Source organism: Equus caballus, chromosome 26 (assembly GCF_041296265.1).
Source record: "Equus caballus isolate H_3958 breed thoroughbred chromosome 26, TB-T2T, whole genome shotgun sequence".
Taxonomy (NCBI): domain Eukaryota; kingdom Metazoa; phylum Chordata; class Mammalia; order Perissodactyla; family Equidae; genus Equus; species Equus caballus.
Genome location: NC_091709.1, coordinates 14,167,640 through 14,187,341, shown reverse-complemented (window position 1 = coordinate 14,187,341; position 19,702 = coordinate 14,167,640). Strand labels below are relative to the sequence as shown.

The 19,702-nt window shown below is 34.2% G+C and overlaps 1 long non-coding RNA gene across 6 annotated transcripts in view; it reads left to right on the top strand.

Moving 5' to 3' along the window:
• Positions 1-19,702, top strand: part of LOC138920870 (uncharacterized) — a 280,466-nt gene that overhangs the window by 203,997 nt on the left and 56,767 nt on the right. For 2 of the 6 annotated variants that reach the window (XR_011432804.1, XR_011432801.1), the window contains exons 3-5: positions 8,105-8,210; positions 10,940-11,042; positions 14,922-15,031. This is a non-coding gene — a long non-coding RNA (uncharacterized lncRNA). The remainder of the gene's footprint in view (positions 1-8,104; positions 8,211-10,939; positions 11,043-14,921; positions 15,032-19,702) is intronic. The other 4 variants (XR_011432803.1, XR_011432800.1, XR_011432802.1 and 1 more) reach the window with 2 other exon arrangements.

The following is a 19,702-nucleotide window of genomic DNA, read 5'->3' as shown; positions in this document are numbered from 1 at the left end:
CATTTTATTGACTTTCTCTTCATATTTCTTTAGTTCTTTTAACATCTTTAAGATTTAAGGCAATTGTTTTAAAGTTTTTGTCTAGTAGATCTGCCATCATGTTTTTACCAGGGTTGGTATCTGTTGCCTTATTTTTCCTTTGAACGGGCCATCTTTTTCTGTTTTTTTTTTTTTTGTATGCCTTGTGATTTTTTTGGTCATTTTTGTTCTTAAAAACTGTACATTTAAAACTAATAATGTGATAACTCTGGAGGTTAGACTCTCTCCCTTCTCCTGGGTTTGCTGTTTCTTCTTATTGTTTTTATTTGTTATTTTTATTTTATTTCTTACTGTTTTAGGTTGTCTCTAGTCCAAGAATCAACCTGAGATGGAAACTTAAGGTGTTCAGGTCTCTTCTGAGCCTGTAGCTTTCCTTGGGCATGTGTTGTCACTTTCTAATTTTCCCAGTATACGCAGTTGCTTTGGAATCTCTGGCTCCTGAAAAGGGAAAAAGAAAAAGATCAAAGGGAGGAAAGGGTACTAGCCCTTTAATTCCACTCAAGGTCACTGCAGCCTGAGGGGTAGGGGCTTGCAACAGTGAGTGGAGGCACAGCAACAATGACTGCTAGCCTATTTGTCTGCATCTCTGTGATCAGAAGCAGCCATCAGTGATTAGAGCACTCATCTCTGATATTTGTATTGCAAGGTCCTTTTTGCCTAGGTTGGCTTCTACAAGCTGTGTTCTGGTTGCTCCAGAAACCAGCATGCAGCTCTCTGCCACAGGTCTGGGAGTGGGGCACAAGTAACTGCTGCTATGCTAAGAGCTGAAATTGGCCTAAATTATCTGCAGCTTAACTTCCAAGTCTTCCCCTGGAATTTTCAAACCTTCAATAGACTCCAGAGTTCTCAGGCAGTTATATCTGAGAGATTCTGCCAGTGCAATTTTTGTCAAGTGGGAAGACAGACTCCTGGTGCTTTCTACTTTGCCATCTTCTCAGAATCCTTCTTACAGTGAATATATTTTTAAGTTCTGTAATTTTGCTCTAATTCAAATATACTTCAGAATTAGAGATTGCTTTTCATTATCTATTCTTGACTTATGAGTGATATTATATCTGTGAATATTTTGAAAATACTTATTTCAATGACTGTTTAAAATTTATGTTATTCTTTATTCTTATGATGAAATATGTTTTTTTGTTTCTGAAATAACCTGACTCTGCACGCTACTTTTTAATTTTTACTTTGAGTTCAAGTTTATTGTGATGTATTTTTTATTTATCCAAGTTCTGTGAGTTCACTTTTGCATTTACTGGAGATTAGTAATTTTACAAATTCACCACATATTGTCATGTAACTTACCTGGAGTTCCTGCACCCTTTAGGTAATATAAACTTAGAGTATATCCCCAAGCATGATGCATATTTAGGGCTCTGATTTATCAGTGTCTCTTTACTTCCTTATGATCCTGAATGGCAGTAGGCTTCCAGGATAAAGCAAGGAGTTCTGGATTTCATTTTGGGGTTGTGGCAGCTTTTTATAGCTACTGTCTCTATGTGATAACACAGATCCAGATTCTATAGCAAAAGGTAAAGTACTTGTTTCTTGTCCCTGTGTGGAGGTTAACATCCCAACTTCCAGTTGTTCAAATCTTTATCTAGTTCTGATTTACCTGTGATTTCCCTGGATTTGAGTCCTACTTACAAATCTTGACTATGGTACTATATTTCTATTTTTCTTTCTGATTTCTTAATATTCTTATACTTGGTTTGAGCTTAAGTTTTCCTAAAATTATAATATAATAATTGGTATCTTTTGAGTGACAAAATGAGAAATTTTTTTCACAAACTGGAATCTACCATATTGAATAGGAGTCAGCATTAACAATGCTTCACTTATAATATGCATTATATTTTAAATTTTCTGAGCTGCTAAAAATAAAGAATTTGAGCTACATCCCAGAGATACAGTGATGAAAATTTGAACAACAATTCAAAATATTAGTCTCCTAATTCCAGCACTTCAGTAAGCTTGTCATATTTTCTCTTTGGATTTTTTTTTTTTTTTTTTTTTACTCAGAGGGCATAAAAAGGATAATGTAGATTACCAGATTGTAGTGTACAGTTACAAAGTATTCTTTATAGATATATTTCTTTATTTAGTCAATGTTTCTGGAGCACCTATCATGTACCAAACACTGATTCAAATACATATTTCAATAGTAATATGGAACTACTTTTCACCTTCAATGAGTTTATATTCTAATTTGGGACTCACAAAAATTTATACATATATAAATATAACTTTATTTATATGTATATACACACAGTATTATATAAAAGTACAATGTAATGATAGATATTGGTTGATGCAGGCTATATAAATAATAAAGAAAGTTAATTGGAAAAATATTGAATGAGTAGAAGACAATTATAAGTAGAATGATGAAGGAAAACTTCTTAAGATGTAAATTTGGGCAGAATCTGAATGAAAGGAGAAAAAAAGTCTGTCCTTTGAAATCTGTGAGAAGATTATTCCAAGGGGAAAGAACTAGAATTTATATGTTTTGACATCACAACAAACTTGATGTGTTGGAAGAAGATCAAGGCCACTATTGTGAATGCGTAGAATAAAGGAGGATGAGTATTTTAGAATAGGAAGCCAAAGATGTAGCCAAGGGCCATGTGGTAGTCAGAATAATGATCCACAAATATGTTTACATTCTAATTTCTGGAGCTGTGAATATGTTATGTTGCATGGCAAAAGAGAATTTAGATTGCAGATGGGATTAAGGTTGCTCGTCAGCTGATTTTGAGATGAGGAAATCATCCTTGATTATCTGGGGGAACACAGTGTAATCACAAACGTCTTTAGAAGTAAAATAATGAGGCAAGAGAGTCAGTGTCAGAGTGATATAAAATAAGAAAGACTCAGCTTGCCATTGCTGGCTTTGAAGATGGATGGAGGCTACAATCCAAAGAACGTGGGCAGCCAAGATAAACTGGAAAAGGCAAGGATATGGATTCTCCCCTAGAGCCTCTAGAAGGAACATAGCCCTTCGGATACCTTGATTTTAGCCCAATGAGACCTGTTTGGGACTCCTAATCTCCAGGACTATAAGATAATAAATTTGTTTTGTTTTAAGCCACTAATTTTGTGGTACATTGTTACAGCAGTAATTGGAATCTAACACAGGTCATATCATCTAAGGCCTGATAGTACTTTGGATTTTGTTCTAACTTTACAGGAACCCACTAGATCACATTAATCAGGAAAATGATGTAATATGTTTTACTGATTTATAGTATTCTAGCTGATCCATGGGGAATAGACTTCATGGAGTTATTAGTGTAAGCAAGGAGACTACTTAAGAGGATAGTGCAATAGTTTAGATAAAAGGAGATGAGGGCTTGGACAAGGATTATACCTACAGACATAGTGATGTATAGTTACATTCAAGTTATATTTTAAATGTAAACCCATCTATATTATTGATATGAGCTGTGATTCATAGGTGGTTATGCAAATGCACCTAAAGCTGATAACCAAGGATTCAGAAAAAAGATTTTGGAATTAACGAATGCATCATATTTAAAGTCAAGGGACTTGAAGCGAATACCCTGTTACACTGTAGATGAAGAAGATGTGGTGGAAAAATTCAGTCATGGAATTCTCTGACATTCAGAGTTTGAGACAAGGAGTAAGATCCAAAAAATTATAAAGAATGACCTGTGAAATAAAGGAAATCTAGTAGAACACATGTACTTGGAGCCAAGTGAAAAAGCAATTAAGGAAAGTAGAAATGATCAGTTGTGTCAAATACCACTGAAAAGCAAGTAAGATGGTAAGATGAAAATCTAGAATTGATCATTGTCACTTAGGGATATTTTCTAACCTTGACATACCTAGATTCAATAGAGTAATAGGGACAAAGTCTTCTTTGACTGGCTTTAAGAACGAATGAGGCAAAGGGGTAAAGCTGATGTGTTGTTAATCTTTTAATATTTATTTACATGTCAAATATATTTATTCCCTGATAATTCCAGAAGAAAATGTGAAGGAAGTAAAGCAAAAGACATCACTTAGAGAAAAAGTATTTTTATGTAGAAAAGAAATCTTTACTAGAAGATTTACGTTCTGGAATCCAATCCAGTATTTGATGTCAATTTGAAAAGTTTAGGGGAGTTACTTAAATTTTTTTGAGCCCAGAAGAAATTAAACTATAATCTTAAATGCCACTTCTAACTCTCAATAACTACTGCCCATTCTTCTACTTCCCTATAATTAACAAATCCTCTGCCATCTAACAAAAAGGAAAAACATTATGATTCAGTTTTACAGTTAATTCAATTTAGTAATCTGAATTAATTGTAATAGCATTCATAAAGTCCAGCCAACATAAAAAATGGTGCCCTCTGTTTGGCTGAACAATTTTAAGCAACAATATATTTAACAAATGTCTCAGACAGAAATAGCTAGAAGTACTATATGTGTTAATTAGAACATGATTCATTTGAATCATACTTATTTTATTTTTAAATGCCAAATGTAGTATTGCATATAAAAGTAGATTTTAAAAGATTTGTGTTTGTATGTTTATTTGACTCAAATGTTTACAAGTCTAGAATAGAGAAATCATCTAATTTTAGAACTTCAAAATATGCTAAAATTAATGAAAGTAGTACTATACAGTATATTTGCCCATTTATCCCAAGTCTATTTGCATTTCAAGAGTGTATGCATTAAACATATTTATATTTGTCTTTGTTTTACCTGTTTAAAAATTTTTGTAGCATTTTAACTGCCATAGAGAGTTACAAAAAACATGGAGTATATTCATGCAGAACATAATAAAACTATTCAATATATTTTCTCTTCTGTCTGACAGAATTATAGCTTGCTTACAAGAAGAAATACATGGCTTAGGAAAAATTGAAATGACAATGTTGATCATAATATTTTTTCTCATTGCTAGGATGTTCTCAGAAAAAAAATATACCTGAAAGTATTATAATATTCTAAACAAATTTATACACTTATTGTTCTTCCCAGCTCCCCGACAAAAGTGCTTTTGAAACTTCTTTCATTGTAATATTTTTATAAAGCCATACAAGTGGAAACAAAAAGTGAGAGCTATGTTTACTAGTGTTTGGCATCAACATGGCTTCCAGGTCATATTACATTAATACTGTTTTACTATCAAAGTCAGTAAAATTAGGTAACTAAACACTGTATTAAATATTGGTCCAAAATATAGTGTAGTAAAAGCCAATATTTTGGAGTGAAATTCACTTTAAAATATGGATCCTTTACAATGTAGACACATAAAGATAACAGCAGCAATTTAAAATTATTTACCAATTGCAATATCTTATGCACTAAACTTAATTCATTCCAAAATCATGGTATTAATACAATGATCCTACAAAATATAAACAAAGAATAATCCCAGTATTGCAGAATTAGTAAGCAACAAAGAAATTTAATGTTAGAAAATAATTGCTTTAACTATTTGTGCCTCCATCATCTGAGATTTAGAAGATTAAAGAAATTGGGATGATGTTGGTACAGGTCCTGATATACACTAAATAAATGAGGGTTACGATTAATTCATTGAAATAATTTTAAACATTTGCTGAGAAACAAATCATATCATGAAGTAAGTCCTAATTTAAACATGAAATATTAAAAATCAAATTTCTAGAGTTACATAAGAAAAATGTGATTTCGGAAGCTCTAAGTCCTCATCCTTTACAGAAACATTTGAAAAACAAAAACAAATAAACAAAAACTACTAAGCTAGAGACTAGCTGAAATAACTTTATAAGAGCTTTGGAAAACAGCCAAAGTTCTACAGCTCACAAGTGAACACCCACTCAAGAAAAAGCCACATTTAAAAAGTGGGAAATTTCATGTCATTTTTACTCACCCTTGCCCCTCCTTCCCAGGATATTGTTTTAGAGGAAGCAACAGTTCAGTTAACAATAGCGATTTTTGAATGAGAGGGATTAGAAAAGACCTTACTTTCAACATTTTATCTGTCTGGGGGCTGCTGGAAGAACCGATCTCGGTTTCATCTAACTTGGAGCTCAGGCAAGGAGGTTGGGGGAAGTGGTGTAATTTGGATGTCAGGTGGGAATAAGCAGTAGGTGCTGCTTGAAAAGGCAGGAAGACAAGAATCCACAGAGTAGGGTAAGAGATTATAGGAGGAGAAATACATTAGATCATCTAAGACACTGAGGAGAAACTGTAGAGAAACCTTTTGGGAAAGCAAGACATTCAAGATCAGCTGTGTATATGGGGAATCAAAAAGACATGCAGAAGCCCAAACAAGATGCATGCTCAGAGAAAAACTGAAAAGACTTTAAGCTTTCACCTCAGGCTGGTCTCAAGGATCAAAGAATACCAAAATAATAAGTAGAGGGTTTTCCCAACACAAAACCAATCTGCAAGACTTAAATAAGTGTTGTTTTGTTTGTTTAAATGCCCAATTTTCAACACAAAAATTACAAGGCATACAAAGAACGTCAGGAAAATGTGGTCCATTAGAAGAAACAAAATAAATCTTCAGAATCCATTCCTAAGAATACACATACATTGGAATAACCAGACAAAGACTTTAAAATAATTGTCTTAAATATGCTCAAATAGCTAAAGGAAAACTTGGACAAAGAACTAAAAGAAATCAGAAAAATGATATGGGAACAAAATCTGAATTTCAACAAGGAGAGAGAAATTATAAAAAGGAACAAACAGAAAATCTGGAGCTGAAAAATACAATAATTGAAAAAGAAATCACTACCCATGTTCACCAACAGATGCAAACATCTAGAAGAAAGAATAAGTGGACTTAAAGACAGAACATTTGAAATCCTTGAGTCTGTGAAGCAGAAAGAAAAAAGATTGAGTAAAAGTGAACATAACCTAAGGGCCTCATGGGATATCATTATTGGACTAACATACGCATTATGGGGGTCCAAGATAAAGAAGAGCCAGAGAGAAAAAGGCAGAGAGATTCTTTGAATTAGTATCTGAAAACTTCCCAAATTAGAAGAAAGACACAGATCCACAAATACAAGAAGCTCTAGGAACTCTAAGATGGAAAAATCCAAAGAGGACCTCACTGAGGCAAATTGTAATCAAACTGTTGAAAGACATAGGCAAAGAGAGAATCTCTGTTTCTCCTTTTTTTCCCAAGATTGGCACCTGAGTTACCATTTGTGGCCAATCTTCTTTTTTTTTTCTCCTTCTTCTTCTTCTCCCCAAAGCCTCCCAGTACATAGCTGTATATTCTAGCTGTAGGTGTAGGTCCTTCTGGTTGTGCTATATGGGATGCTGCCTCAACATGGCCTGATGAGCAGTGCCATTTCTGTGCCCAGGATCCAAACTGGTGAAACCCTGGGCTGCCAAAGTGGAGTGTGTGAACTTAGCCACTCAGCCACGGGGCCAGCCCCCAAAGAGAGAATCTTGAATGCAGCAAAACAAAAGCAACTCATCATGTATGATGCGTCCTTAATAAGAGTATCAGCCAATATCTTGGCAGAAAACTTAGAGGCCAGAAGGCAGTGAGATAATATATTTAAAGTGCTGTGAAAAACAAATAAACAAAAACATCGCAGAGAATTCTATATCAATTTCAGTATAAATTGTATAATAAACTTGCAGATTTGGAGGGGAAAAATGCCTTTGGGGATTTCTATTTGAATTGATTGAATCTGTAGATCAATTTGGGGACAATGATAACAATTCAGTATAGTTCAATGTGATGTTTCTCTCAATTTAGTTATTCTTTAATTTCCCTCAGCAATATTTATAGTTTTCAACCTATACTTTACAATCCTTTTGTTAAATGTATTACTAAATTTACTAGTCTTCTAGAACTGCTGTAACAAATTACCAGAAACTTGATGTCTTAGTGTAGGAGAATTTTTCTTTCATGGTTCTGGAGGCCTGAAGTCTAAAATCAGGAAGATTACAGGCCTGCTCTCTCTGGAGGCTCTAGGAGAGACTGCATTTCTTGCCCATTCCAGCTTCTGTTGGGTGTCTGTGTTCTTTGGCTTGTGGTGACATCACTCCAATCTTTGCTTTCATTTTCACATTGCCTTATTCTCTGCTTTTCTGATAGGGACATTTGTCATTGGGTTTACGTAACATCCAGATAATCTAGGATAATCTTCTCATCTTGAGATCCTTAATTCACCTACATCTGCAAAATCCCTTCTACAAATAAGGTAACAATTACAGGTTCTACAGATGAGGTTGTGGGCATATCTTTTGGGCTCCACAATTTAACCCACTACACTAAGAATATTACACTTTTGGATAATAATGTGAATTTGTTACTATTACTTTTATCATAATGTTGGATGGTTTTATATAGGAATACAATAAATATGATTGATCTTTTGTATATTGGCCTATTATCATAAAACTTTGATAAATTTACTAATTAGTTCTACTTATTATATGTTATGCAATTCTTCAAGGTAATGTATATAAATAGTTGTGTCTAATGTGAATGAAGATAATTTTCTTCTAGCTTTTGAATCTTTACGGTCTTTTCTGCCTTGTTATATGAACTGTTTTCTCCAGTAAAATTTTGAATGGAAGTGATAAAAGTTAACAGAGTTTTTGTTTCCAATTATAGTGGAAGAGTGTTCAATATTTCACCATTAGGTAGGTCGTTAGTTGTAGTTTATGTGGATGCCCTTTATTATGTTGAGAAACTTCCATTCTAAGAAAAGTCATCAAAGTGAGATACCAATTAGTAACTCTAAATAATGAAGTACTTTTTAAAATTCTGGCGAGTGTTTGGTTCCCTTGTGGTAGATATGCAAATATATAAAATTTTTTTGTAAAATAATTTGACAACAAAATTTTATATATTTTTAACATTTAATTCTAATTAAGTGGAGAAAATTGCTGCAAAGAAAATATATCTATGGAATGGTTAAAAATATTTTAAGACCAAGTAAGAGATGAGATAATGAAGGAAAAATCCCTTTGATATTTCTAAAAGAAAAATAATAATGCAGTCTCAGTATTTCAAACTGCTCATTAAGACTAGCTCATGATATCGCAACAATCTTGAATACTCTGCTTCCTCAAATTTTATACCTGGTGAAATTTTACCTGCAATTCAAATGTCACCTCCCAAATCTAAATGAGTAATTCCCATTTTGCATGTGGGCTGCAAGCATTTTGTTCCACATAGTAGTGTGTTAGACCTGGTTCTACCACTGTTGGTGCTTGCAGAGCAAAGTGGCTAAGTGTGTGCTTTCTGCAGCGTTACTATGTGAAATGAAATCTTAGCCCTGAAGTGACTATAAAGTTGTATGATCTTAGCCAAGTTATTGAAACTCTCTGGACTTCATTTTCTCATCTGTAAAATGAGATTTAAGAAACAAAGGTACCAATGTCATGGTGGGTGTGAAAATTAAATTAATTAATTCTCATGAACCTTTCAACCAAGATCACCCACTAAGAGTTCTCACTGTTGCTGTTCATTTGTATTTCTGCCTTCCATACTGGATTGTGAAGGCCTTAAGGACAATAATTATCTTGTAATTTTCCAGATGCTTAGGATAATATTTCAAAATTTAAACAGGTCAGCAATATATTTGTTATATGGGACATACTTCTAAATTCAAATATAATCAGGATGCAAATATTATTAATATATTCAATATATCTAATTTTTTGATAAGTTATGGCCACGGTTAATGATAGTTTTCAATGTTTCCTTAGAAATTGGTCATTTTCAAATAAATGCACTACATATGAATGATTAGATGGACTTAATTCAAATTTAGGGAATAGTTTGGAACTATTTAGAGTTATTACGATAATGTTTTGACTTGGCAAAATCTAATTTTAGAAAACTTTAAACTAGAAAGCCTTTCAATTTTACAAAGGCTTATATATGCCTTTCCAAACTAACAAATAATATTCCTAACGCTGACCTGCTTTATAGGTAACTTTAGGGGATCCACTGTCTCACTCACAGATCTGATATTTCTATTGCAGACACCACCTTTGAAAGTGACTTACTGCTTCAGTAGGCTTGAATGTTTTTAAATGATTCTCCAAATTTGGCAAGACCTTCTCGTCCATCTGTAGATTGATTCCTATGTGCAAACGTGCATTGTTCACATGTGGGCCATAATGTGCACAGATATTCAACTTAATTAGACCCCTCAGAATCTCTGAAATTAGAAAGAGACACTGGGAAAACATCAATTAGAGTCAAATGAGATTGAGAATATGTGGTGTTAGTTAGTTCAAACTGTTTCTGGCATTGCTACCACATATATTGTACTAAGTAAGTTAACGTGAAACTGCTGAGAACACGGTCATGTTAGGGTAACTGGGAAGCTTTGCACTGATTCCTAGTCCCCACCCTTACAAATTCTAATTTGATTGTTTTGGAGAAAAGCCCAAGCCTGAGCAGTGATTGATGCCAGGTTGTACTCCAGGTTAAGATTGTTGGTGCAGGCCAGTGACATCAGTTCAGCCTGCAAGCCCAATTCTTACCTTCCTCAAAGACCTTTTGGTAGCAGAATTTGTAAAATGTCTCCCAAAGATAGCACACGTAATCCCTAGAAACTGAGAATACGATGAGATATCATTTTAGTGATTACGTTACATCACGTGGTACAGTTGACCTTAAGAAAGGTAGTGTATCTGGTAGGATTGATCTAATGACATGAGCTCTTAAAAGCAGAGCTGATGATAGAAGGAAATGTCAAAGAGATTCAAGGCACATGACTGATTTGATGTGCTGTTGTTGACTTTGAAGATGGAGACAGATTCATGGAAAGGAACTTGAGTTGATAGCCTTGAGAAGCTGAGAGCACCTCTTGGCTGAGAGCCAGTGAGGAAATGGGCCCTCAGTCATACAACCCCAAGAACTGGATTTTAGTAACAATGTGAATGAACTTGGAAGCAAATTCTTCCCCAGGTATTCCAGATAAGAACCCAGCCTGACTGGAACCCTCAATGTTGTCTTATGAAATCCTGAGCAGAGAACGGTCAAGCCCACCTGGACTTCTGACCTGCAGAAAGTGAGTTAAATGGGTGTTGTTTTAAGCCATAAGTTAGTGGTAGTTTGTTACTAAGCAATAGAAAACTAATATAGACCTCAATGAAACTCTTTAAAACAGAGCCCCAGGCCTCTCATTCATTTTTTCATAAATCAATGCGCAAAACTTAAGTTCCTAGGCCAAATCTCTCCACCTATCCTGTACCTCAATTATGACCTCTGTTCTTCCACTATCTCACTATTTTCTTTTTCTTGTTTTTTTTTTTTTTTTGAGGAAGATCAGACCTGAGCTAACATCTGCCACTAATCCTCCTCTTTTTGCTGAGGAAGATGAGCCTTGAGCTAACATCTGTACCCATCTTCCTCTACTTTATATGTGGGACGCTTGCCACAGCATGGTTTGCCAAGGGGTGTGTAGGTCCATACCCAGGATCTGAACTGACAAGCCCTAGGCCACCAAAGTGGAACGTGAGAACTTAACCACTGCACCACCTGGCTGGCCCTCTCACAAAGTATTTTCTGCTCACAGGAATTTATACTACATTTTCAGTGAATTCATCACCCCCTCCATGAAAGAATTTCCTAGTCCTTCTCTCATGACTGAAACCTGTCTTTTCCCTGAAGACTCTATTTCCTCTTCAGCCCCTCAATTGATGTTCCCCATTATTGCTTCTAGCCCAATTCTTCACCTTCTAGGAAAACCAACCAACCAACACTAACACAACAGTAAAGTAGAAATAAGGCTTTGCGACCTACATCATTGTTTAAACTCTTAACTTTCCTGACACCCCCCTCATCTGATTTCGACCTGATTTATACTCCTAGTCTCACTGAGGTTACCAGTAACAAGTACCTCTATGTCTTTACATTTAGTGGATGTTTTATGAGTTTTATCTTGTTTGACTTCTTAGGAATATTTGCACTGAAAATATTTCTATTGGATTCTCTGATAAAACTTTGCTGGTTTTACTCCTACCACTCTTGTCACTCTCTGTCTCCCTTGCCATCACATCTTCATTTATTCAGGCATTAATGTTGGGGTCCTTTGAGACTTTGTCTTGAACTTCCCTCTTCTTAATCTATGCAATTTCTCCTAGGTCGATTTATCTATTTGGGTAAACACATATAGCTAATGATTCTCAGATTTATATCTCTAGCTCTGATATCTTCTCTGAGCTCCAAACATGTATCAACTCTAAACTCAATATTGGGAAACTAAACTAATGCATCTCTACCACTTAAAATGACCCTCCTCTGAAGTTCCTTGTCCGAGGGTATGACAACATTCCCAGAAAGCTTCATAGGCCTAGAGACTTAGGAATCACAATTTAAGCTTTCCTTCCCATTAAACCTCATATCTAATCCATCACTTAGTTTATTGATTTTTCTCCTAATGAAGTCTCATATTTTTTATCCATCTCCCTAATTCCACACCTTTTCTTCCCTAAATTTCATCTGCCATCATCTCCCTTCTGCTTGACTCTTTTTCCTGGTTTAATGAAACATTTCTTGATCTAGAAATTGCTTGGTCCTACACCAATTTGTTATTGATTTCTTTTAAAAAACATATTTTTTTTTCTCCTTTTGGAGATTCACTGTTTTTCATGTAGTCTGTGGCAAATTTTGTTGTGAGATTTTTTAAATCTTAGTTTAACATATTGAGCAGATTAGAATTAATTAAAGATATTCAAGTTTTAAATTAGTATTAATTTATTAAAACAATAAATCTAGAATCTAGTATTCTTAAGAATTGAAACAGCTTAAAATTATAAATAATTACATTTATTATAATTATTACATTTATTAATCTAATAATGAAAACATATTTTGTTTTACTCATGTTTGCTTACCTCAAGTTGGGCAGATTAAATTCCCTTACATAATCATTTTCAATTTACAACTTGAATTTCTTCCAATAGTTCAAACTTTAAAATTTAATATGTTAAATAATCTTTCAAACATTTCAATTTTGTATATGACGTAGTAAGAAAATTTGGTAGTGATTAAACATCTCTTAAAAATAATAAAATTTATAAATACAGTAAATTTAAAGTTTGCTTAAATGGTCCAATACTATTTACAGACTAATTCAAGTAAATTATCTTATGCATTCCAAATTCAAATATTAAAGAAAAAATTACACAATTCCACATTTTACATTCAAATCTGAAGCCTAACATATCAGATCCTCTAAATTTGCTGTTGTTCGTGCCATCGTGTCGATTCTGACTCCTAGCGACACTGTGTACAGTAGAGCAGAACTGTCCCGTCTTTTTGCATCATCCTGTCACCTTCCAGCACTATGTCAGACAATGCTGTGCTGTATTCATTAGATTTTCATGGCCAATTTTTTTCATCAGTGGTTGGCCAGTCCTTCTTCCTAGTCTGTCTTAGTCTGGAAGCTCTGATGAAACCTGTCCACCATGGGAGGCCCTGCTGATATTTGAAATACCAGTGGCATAGCTTTCAGGATCACAGCAAGATGCAACCACCGTAGAACGACAACCGACAGATGAGTGGTGTGGTTCCCTGACTGGGAAATGAACCAGCATTGCAATGGTGAGAGCGCGGAATCTTAACCACTGCACCATTAGGCTGGCTCCTCTAAACTTACTAAGTTACTAATATGTTATATGACAAATTTAAACAGATTCCTCTGAAATTTAATGCAAAATTGCTCACAAGATTTATTTTGTTATACTAGTATTCAACAAAAAAGCTTTATGGGATTAAAAGTACCTATGTAAAGAGCTTGATCACTTCAGGAGGGTAGAGATTGTCATCTAAACAAAGTAATGTTTGTTAATCAGCTAACTGGCCAGATAACTGAGATGCATGTGTTAGGCCTAAAAAATAGATATTTTCACAGTTATTCTAAGTTTTTCTAAATGAGCATGAGCATCTCAAGTAGATATCTTTAAAAAGAATTGGTTTCAAAGGCTACTGTCTGAGTTCAAGTTGCATCATTACCTGTTTTACCCAAAACCTCACTCCCAAATCATAACTAATTCCTTCACTTAACTCTTTAATTACCAGTTTATTTATTTTTAAAATGCTTAATGTGAATATTATATTAAAAATTATTTAAGCATCACTCAATTTCAACAATAATCAATATTCTGCCATTCCTGTTTTATCTATTCCCCATGACCACTTCCTCAACTTTCATCTTGTAGTATTATTTAAAAAATAATTTTAAAACAAAATATTTCTTAATTGAATTGAATTATTTTCTTATTTCTCCTTTTTGGCCAGGACTCTTATCTTAAAGATATTTAAATTATATCAACATGTATTCTCAATTTCCTTTATGGATTGTTTTGATCCTGGGGTTAAATCAACAGTCATGATAATGATACACCATTCCAACCCTTTTACACTTAGCTTAGTCTATTCCATTCTCCAGTTACCATGTCCCTTTAAGTTCTTAAGCTTGTTTTGTTTTATGGCTTATTTGGATTACACTTGCCAAATTCTTTGTGGTTAGGTGAGGTTTAAAGGTCATAGAAGCAGCGGCAATTCAAGCAGTAGTGAAAGCTGTTTCTATTCTTGTGCAGTGCTGATGGAAAAGAAAGCAAAAAACTAACCCTAGGCTGACTCATGAGAAGAAGCATCCAGCCAGTAGCAATTCTCTCCCAGTCTTTTCTATTCCTTTCTACTTTTTGGGAACACCTGAGGCTACAGCACACAGCCCCTCCAGGAAACCACTGATAAGATTTTTATCAGTATATATTAGAATTTTATATAAATAGAATAAAAAATATTTTGAAATTCTTCCACATTTCAGTATGTATTAATAGTTCATTACTTTTTATTTATGAGTAGTAATACATTCTATAGATTCACCACATTTTGTTTATTCATTTACTTGAAGAAGGAATACTGATTTTTTTTTTTCCAGATTTTGCAAATAAAGCTGTTATGATCATTCATGTTAAAGTTTCTGCATGGACATATACCTTCAATTCCATTGAGTAATACCTAGGAGTGGACTGATGGATTATATGATGGGTAAGTGTATAACTTTTAAGATACCACCAAACAATTTTTCAGAGTTGTTACACTATTTGACATTCCTACTATTGTGTATAAGAGTTTCAATTCCTCCACATCATACCTGACACTAGATGTAGTCAATCTTCTTAAATTTTAGCCATTCTAATAGATCTGTAGTAGCATTATATTATGAATTAATTTCCCACTTCCCTAATAACTGATGGTATTGAGCTTCTTTTCATATACTTATTTGCCATCTGTCAATCTTGTGTAGTAAAATCAGAAGACTGGTCAGATCTTTCGGTCCTATTTTTATTGGAGTCTTTGTTTTCTTCTTATTAAGTTTGGAGTATACTTCTTATATTCTGAATTGAAGTCCATCTTCAGATATGTTTTTTGCAAATATTTTCTCCCAACGTGTGGTTTATCTTTATAAAGTCTTAACAGTGTCTTTCAAATAGCAGTTTTTAATTTGATGAGGTCCACTTTAATAATTTTTTTAATGAATAATGCATTTAGTATCATAACTAAAATAAATCTGTGCTGAGCCAGCACTGGTGGCTTAGTGGTTAAGTTCAGTGTGCTCTAATTTGGCAGCCCGGGTTCATTTCCTGGTCGTGGACCTACAACCACTTGTCTGTCAGTGGCCATGCAGTGGCGAGTGCTGACATAGAAAAAGAGGAAGATTGGCAGTGGATGTTAGCTGAGGGTGAATCTTCCTCAAAAAAAATAAATAAATAAATATTAAAAAATAAATCTATGTGTCAGCCAGGATCACAAAGATTTTCTCTTAAGTTTACTTCTAGAAATTGTTAGTTTTAGTTTTGTATTTGGGTCTATGATATTTTGAGTTAATTCTTGTGTATGTTGTGAAGTAGGGATCCAAGTTTACTTTTTTGCATATGGATAACCAAATATTCCAGCATACTTTGTTGAAGACTGTCATTTCACCTTGTTAAATGCACTTACTCTACTAGCTTTTATACAGATTTCAGTGGTTTTCTGTGTAGATAATTATGTCATTTGTGAATAAGGACAGTTTTACGTTGTTTTTAATCTGGGTATATTTTATTTCCTTTTCTTTCCTCATTGCCCTATCTAGAACTTCTAGTACAATGTAATAATAGAACTAAGAAGAGTAAACATGCTAGTCATGTTCTTGATATTAGCTGTAGGTTTTCATAGGTTAAGGAATTTCCTTCTATCTTAATTTGCTGAGAGGTTTTATGAAGAGTGGAAGTTGAATTTTGGCATATATCTTTTTCTGTGTTTATTGAGATGATACCCATAGGGCACTTATATTTCATAGGCATTTGGTGATTGCAATGCTATGGGCCCAAGCACATGTGGTTTGGACCCACATACCATGTAGCAGAAGGCAATGAATAAACTACTGCTCTATTTTCCATTTTTTTCTCTTTCTTTTAAACTGTTTTACCTTGAGAACCCAATGACGATACAGTTCAAAGTGAAATATGAGATACTGCTGGAAGATAAGACCCCCAGGTCAGAAGACGTGTAAACAGTTACTAGGTAGGAGCAAAGAACAAGTATGAATAGCACTGTTGATAATGTCATAACTAGTCTAAAGCCAGAAGGATGTCTAGGGAAGAAGTCACAAAGGTGAAAGGAGAGCCTGATGCTATACAACACACACAATTGGAACGTGGAACATGAGGAGCATGAACCAAGGTAAACAGTAAAATGCAGCAGGAAAATAGGAAAACCAAATATGAGATGGATTGACTCCATAAAGGAAGACATAGGCTTGAGTCTACAGAAGCTGAGTGGGGTTGTTGAGGATGGGACATTGTGGAAATCACTCATTTACAGTGTCACCAGGAGTTGGAGCTGACTTGATGGCACGTCACAACATATCGATATGATATTGTGGTGCTTTTTTGTTGTTTATGCAGAGTTATTGACTGAATTGTGTCACCCTCAAAATTCATATGTTGAAGTCCCAACCCTCAGTAGCTCAGAATGTGACTGTACTTGGAGATAGGGCCTTTAAAGGGGTGATTCAGTTAAAATGAGTCCAGTAGGACGTGCCCTTATCTGAACTGATTGTTGTCCTTATAAGGAGTGATTGCAACATGGAGAAACACCAGGAATACATATACAAAGGGGAAAGACCACATGAGAACACAGAAAGAAGGTGGCCACCTGCAACCCAAGGAGAGAGGCCTCAGGGGAAAGCACATCTGCTGACAGAGATCTTGGTTAAAAAGGAGAGAAAACTAAGATTTTTTTTAAAAAAGAAGAAATTCTATGAGAAATATCTGACTCATTTAGGAAATGTAACATAAGAATAATGGATATTCCAGAAGGAGAATAAAAGGAGAAAGGAACAGAGAGTTTATTTAAAAAAAATAATACCTGAGAACTTCCCAAACCTGGGGAAGGAACGGATATACAAATCTATGAAGTTAATAGAACTCCTAATTATCTCAAAGCAAAAAGACCTCCAAAGCATATTATATTAAAAGTGTCAAAAGTCAGTGACAAAGACAGAATATTAAGAGCAGACAGAGAGAAGAGAATAACTTACAAAGGAGTCCCTATCAGGCTATCAGTGGATTTCTCAGCAGAAACTGTGTCAGCTAGGAGAGAATGGAACAATTTATGCCAAATATTGAAAGATAAAATCTATAAGCCAAGAATACTCTATCCAGCAAAGTTCTTCAGATATGAAGGCGAAATAAAGGCTTTCCCAGACAAACAAAAGCTGAGGAGGTTCATGGCCACCAGATCTGCCTTACAAAAAATGTTGAAAGGAACACTTCTACCTGAAAAAAAAGGTAGAAAATGTATGCAAAGTTTTGAACAAGGTGACAAATAGACAGATAGAATCAGATAATTGCAACTATGTATCAGAACAAGTCAATAAATGCTTAGTTGTAACATAAAGCCTCAAGGGAAAGAAAGCACCAAAAATAAGTATAACCACTTCAATTTCGTAACAAACAACACAAAAAGGGATCATTTGTGACAACAAAAATATAGGAGGAGAACAGGAAAAGGATGGAAGCTGCATAGGATATTGGAGATAAGATGCTATCAACAGAAAAAGGGCTATCTCATCTATGAGATCTTTTATACAAACCTCATGGTAACCACAAAGGAAAAAATCAGGACAGAGTTAAAAAACAAAAAAAGAGAAACTGAGAAACGCATCACAGAAAACAACCAAACTGAAATTGCAGACAGAAATACAAAGGAGAAAAAATAATGGAAATGTGGAACAACTAGAAAACGACGGATAACATGGCAGCATTAAACCCTCATATATCAATAATCATTTTAAATGTAAGTGGATTGAATTCACCAATCCAAAGACACAGAGTGGCTGGATGCATTAAAAAACAAGACCCAACAATATTTTGCTGCCTCCAGGGGACCCATCTCATCTCTAAAGACAAACAGGCTCAGAATGAAGGGATGGAAGATGATACGCCAAGCAAATGACAACCAAAGTAAAGCGAGTGTAGCCATACTTCTACCAGACAAAATAGACTTCAAGCCAAAAAAGACAACAAGAGATAAAGATGGGCATTATACAATGATAAATAGGACATTCCATGAAGAAGACATAACACACTTACTTCTACCATTGGACAGGAGTTCTTTTTATTTTCATTTCTTGACTGATATAATTTTTACTACCAAAACACACTAAACTAAAGGAGTCGTATTTCACTGGTTTGGCTTCAGGAAAAGACATGCACTTCAATTTACTCAACATAGCAGTTTCTTGTCAGAGAATATCACATGGAACAAATCTGAATTGTGCACCATGTTAGCATGAACACAAAATGTTCTGCTTTGCTTACGTGCACCTATTGAATGGGATGGACAGATGGCATCTTCCATGACTTTCCAGTCTATTTTCCATGTGTACCATTCCCATGCATTACAAGTGTTCTTATTGTTCAGCATTTATTTTGCCCTAAGGGTAGTTTTTCTAAACTTTATTTTTAACTTTATTTTAAGTACAAAATAACTATGAATCCCCTTTGGGCTAAAAAATCAATATAGATAATGGTATGTAATAAATAATGCATCTTTTAAATAATGATTGTTCGTAAATTTTCTCTGCTCACTATCACCCATTGTCTAGTTTTCTTTTCTTCTTTTGGTGAGTAAGATGAACTTTTACTACATTATGTTTTATCTACAAAGTATTTTAATTTACTTTCCAATTGTTGCTTACAACATGTATATTGCTTGTTATACTTTTCAATCTGTGATATTGTTTGGATATCATAGTTGGGATAGTACTCATCAGACTTTTTCCAATTTAATTAATTTTTTTGTGCATTTAGTAGCTTTTAATTTAACAGGGATCTTCAGAACAAATTGAAGTTTTTGAATGAGGTACAGGTGCAAATAGGTATTGAGTATGAAGGGGGTCTATTATTCTTTTCTTTATGCTTAAATTTTCTAAAATAGTTAGAAATATAATTGTGACCACTTTTCCAACTTTCCTCATATGAGTCTGGTAATTCTTGCTCATTTATTAGCACATATTAATTTTATTTCATTTTTGTTGTTATTGCTATTGTGAAGGGAATTATTTTTAATGATGTCTGTTTATTGCTATCATAAAGGAACTAATCATTTAATTCATACTCATTTTTTAAATGCCATTTTCTTTGTTCTTATTTATTAAATTTTATGGCTAAT